Below are 4793 nucleotides of genomic sequence, written 5' to 3' on the forward strand. Positions count from 1 at the left end.
TTAACAAGATGCTAGAATTGGAACCCAAGCAGCAGGTGAACTGCTGAACCAAGAATCTATTCCCATTGGTGTAACTTTTATGTAGTAAGGCCTGTGTGTCTGACATTGGTCCAGTTCTAAGCAATTTCCATACAACACTTTTTTTTTTACCTCTCAGAACAATTCTTGATAGGGGACTCCAAGTATCTTTTGCTATAGAGCCAAATTACACATTATTGCAAATTATTCAATAAGTATCGTGTGAGGTTTACTCTATGCTGGTCTCCATGCAGACTCAGGGAATCTAGTACTGAGCAATAGACAAATGCCTTTCTCTTAGTCTACATAATATACATGTGAGTATATAAAGATACTCCGAAGTCTGAACAATGTGCCTCAGCCATGTTTGGTTGTATAACAGATACTGGGACTTTAAAAGTAGAAACTAAAGGACACGACTTGCAGTCTCTTCTTTCCCACTTCTCGGTTGAATGGCTTTATATATGTAGTGTTGGTGAATGCTTCACACTTTGGGTTTGAAGAAAACCTTTCATTATGTAAGCACTCTCAGGGAACCCAAGTCAAAGTGATAACATATTCAACAAGGCAGGTTTGTAATGAAGAGAGGCTGGAAGTTTTTGTGAGCGTTGATATCAAAGACAACAAAACAAGAAAAGGACTTTTAGGAAGAAGTATTTGTTTCTCTTCTTCTTGAGAAGATAACAAGATTTAAATTTGTATAGCATAGTTTGATAAATGGAAACTAAAAGAACAGAAGTTTTGTCTTAAAGTTTACATTTCAGAAATAAAAAATCAGAGCACAGCTATGATTTGTGTTCTTCCTATTACTGCAACTTTCGAAGAAAAGCAATAATAAAAATAATAGTACTTCAACAAAGTTTGTGATAAATGAAATTAGTTGATTTTATTTATATATGAGTTGACTTTGATCCAAAAAAAACTTCCTTGTGCAAAAATTTTTCTTAAAACATATTGAACACATATTATGAAAACACTATGCAAGGACTTTAAAGTTTTACAGCAAAATAAACTCATGATTTTGTTTTTCAATGTTATTTAGGAAATACCATCTTTCCACAAATGTTTTGAAGCTCCCTCATATAACGCACCAAGTGATATGGAGTAATTTGAACATTAGGAAGAACAAGATAGATAGTTGAAAAGAGTTATTTGCTTATGTCCTTTCATAGAAGGGGGAGCTGTCACAAGAGTACTCTGGAGAAGTGACAATGACTTGGTTACATAGTAATAGTTACTGACTCTCATGTTCATTTTGGAAGGAGCAGTATTCAAAGCAAGGGATGATATCAAGCACTCTGATGTCTTCGTGGAGAAGGAGAGCCAGAGGAAAGAAATCCTTGTTCACAAAGATCAGAGTTAGGAGTTTGCTTTCTACAAATAAGCAGCTACACAGCAGCCTTCATGAGTGGAGCAGAAAGCTCATGAGCCAACAATACAGCGAGGTGGGGAGAGTCAGATGTAAGAACTTCAGGTTTCACTTGGGATCTGGAGAGCTAAGGAAGGGATTAGAGCAAGAAGTAACATTTTCTGGTTAGACTGTGGGAAACAGGATGAAGGTCAGGATCATTTAAGAGACTATTCCCGGACCCAGAGTGGTAGCCTAACCTTGAAGTCCTCACCTTGAACACGCAGGAATTCCAGACGGGCACCAGTTCTAATCCCAGCAGCCCTGCTTCCCAACCAGCTTCCTGCTTGTGGCCTGGGAAAGCAGTCAAGCATGGCTGAAAGCCTTGGGACCCTGCATCCATGTGGGAGACCAGGAAGAAGCTCCAGGTTCTTGGCTTTGGATCGGCTCAGCTCTGGCTGTTGTTGTCACTTGGGGAGTGAATCATTGGATGAAAGAACTTCCTCTCTGTCTCTCCTTCTCTGACTTTGCAATAAAAATTAACAAATCTTAAAAAAAACCAGAGAGACTATTTTTATAGATTAGACTGAAGACACTGTCGCATTGGGGCAGGTCAGCAGTGCCAGAGGTACTAGGAAATGTTAGTTTAAAAGCCAGTCTGAGGGCCCGGCGTGACAGTGTAGCGGTTAAAGTTCTCACCTTCAATACACTGGGATCCCATATGGGTGCCGGTTCTAATCCTGGAGGCTCTGTTTCCCATCCAGCTCCCTGCTTCTGGCCTGGGAAAGCAGTAGAGGACTGCCCAAAGCCTTGGGACCCTGCACCCATGTGGGAAACGTGGAAGAAGCTCCAGGCTCCTGGCTTCGGACTGGCTCAGCTCTTGCCGTTGCGGCCAACTGGGGAGTGAGCCATCAGACAGAAGATCTTCCTCTCTGTCTCTCCTCCTGTTTGTATATCACCTTTCCAATAAAAATCAAATAAAAAAAAATTTCAAAAGCCAGGCTGAAGCATCTGCTTCTAAAGCTGGGAGAGAAGCGGAAGAGTCAGGCATCAATTGTGTCATCATGAGTGAACATGGATCAGTGCTGTCATTGTTGCAATGGGCGGTGGGGATGGACTGGAAGCTGGACTTGTGTTTGTGACATGCTACGTTGACAGTGACTATTGGTGGAAATAGTGTGAAGACAGACAAATCTGGGGAATAGAGGAGAGAATATATCAAAACATTGCCTTCTTTTCTACTTCCTTTATTTGTTCTTTCCATTTTCTCCATGGTGTCCACTTTGCCTTGAGCAATCTCCTTCCCACATGCTTAATTTGCTATATTCCCTGCCCTTTCCTGCTACCCTAAGCATTCTTCCCCCACCCCACCTCCCACCAAGGCTTACTAACAACCTCATCTGAATCAGTACTCCTGCTTTTCCTCCCTTGGATCAATCAGATCTGCAATCAGATTACTCTCCTTAAAATTCTGATCTCCTGCTTCCCATCCACCCCTAAACTTCCACAGGCAACCAAGTCTCCTTAGCAAGAGTCTTCAGGCCTCAATGTGCAGAGAACATGGATGCAGGAGGCGTTAGCTGAAGTTCCACCTGTAGAGACTATTCTCAAGGTTCAAGAGATGCCCCTGAGTTTGCATTTACAAAATCATTCCGGGGCGTATCACGCAGCTCTGTACCACTGAAGGGCTAGGACATCTTGCCCTAACTTAGCTGGTGATTCTGTGTAGGACAAGGAATGTCAGTATTGCAGAAGAATAGTAACAAACACATAGTAAGTGCACAATGAAAAAAGACAGCCAAAGACACAAGGCTGTATGAGTCCCTTTTCTTGTTTATTTATTTATTTTTTTGTCTTTTCGTGAAAAAAAGAATAATTTTATTAGGTATCTTAGAACTGCAATTTGCAAAGACGTAAGGTGCTGGCTTATGTCACTTAGCATAACAACGTCCAGTTATATCCATTTTGTTGCAAATGTCACTGTTCTTTATGCTTGCATAGTATTCCACCGTGTGTGTGTGTGTGTGTGTGTGTGTGTGTGTGTGTGAGTTATGTTTTCTTTATGAAGACATCAATTGGTACACAATTAGGTTGAAATTGCATTTTCTCTATTGTAAATTAAGCTATAACAAACATGGGAGTATTCTCAGAAGTGGAACAGCAATTTACGGACAATGCAATCTTCATAAAAATTCCAATGATTTCCTTCAGAGACTAGAAAAAAAGTCAAAAACTCATATGGAAACATATAAGACCTAGAATGGCCAAAGCAATTTTGAACATATTTTAAAAGCCAGAAGAATCACAATATCAGATTCCAAGACATAGCACAAGGCTGCTGCAACCAAAACAGCACTACACTGGCAGGAAAGTAGACATGTAGACCAACGGAACAGAGTGGAAACCACCGAAATTAATACATGTACCTATAAACAACAGACCTTTGTCAGGCATGGTAAAACTGCTCTGGAAACAGGACAATCTCCTCTATTGGTGCTAGAAAATTGGATTTCTATACGTATGAATTTCTTTACCAGAGCCAACTTTGGCTCGCTGTGGTCTCTGCAATATCAGGTAAGGAATCATCTCATCTGACATTTGATGTAGTTTAGTCAGATCTAGAAATCTAGATCTTCCATGAATGGGTTCAAGAACTGAACTTCCTTCTATAGGCTGAGAAACTTCAGCCTCAGGGGTTTTAACTAATTTTTATGATGTCACCCAATTGTCTAATTAAACCCGTGGAAAGCCTGGGATTCAAATCCTAGATTTGATGTATTGCATCAATACCTATAACCGACTTCCATGAAGAAACATCCAATGACCAACTATCTCATTTGCTAGGAAAATGCCTTAAAAAGATGGAAGAAGCCCAAATCCTGCCTAGCAGGTTCCAAGGTCATCGGAACAACAACCAGGATCCCTGAGCAGTCCGCAGAAACAGAAGAACAGTAAACTTCCTTCGGGACTAGGGAGAGGAGCTTTCTCTGGTCCTTGCTTGGTTCCAACTTTGGGTCCCCACCTCCCTCTCGTAATAATCATCAGGAGCGCTCCAGAAACCCCTCAAAACAAACAAACAAACAAACAAACAAAGCTAGAATAGACAGAGAACAACAAGGAAAGCTTAGAACCAGACAGGAAATGGTCAGCGGGGATGCACTTATACCTCACTGGGTGGGACACAAACATTAGTTACTCCTCACTGGGGTATGGAAGATTTCTCTGCACACCCCTCCTAAACATGCTCACCTAAACTGTTGACATATATCCTGTTAGAATTATAGAGTTAGACCACCTGAAAAACAGCCAGGTTCAGCAAAATCATGCTTCAATGCTATAAACTGCTAAATACTAAAATTAAAATAGGCATGAGACAGCTGAATAGCAATCTAAGCCATTTTAAGGTGTATAGAACACGGTTGAATAT

General features: G+C 40.9%; 1 pseudogene; it reads left to right on the forward strand.

The window, feature by feature from the left end:
• Positions 1-381: 381 nt before the first annotated feature.
• Positions 382-1381, forward strand: LOC118759903 (protein archease-like; annotated as a pseudogene).
• Positions 1382-4793: the final 3412 nt, after the last annotated feature.

This window comes from Ochotona princeps, chromosome 14 (assembly GCF_030435755.1).
Source record: "Ochotona princeps isolate mOchPri1 chromosome 14, mOchPri1.hap1, whole genome shotgun sequence".
Lineage (NCBI taxonomy): Eukaryota > Metazoa > Chordata > Mammalia > Lagomorpha > Ochotonidae > Ochotona > Ochotona princeps.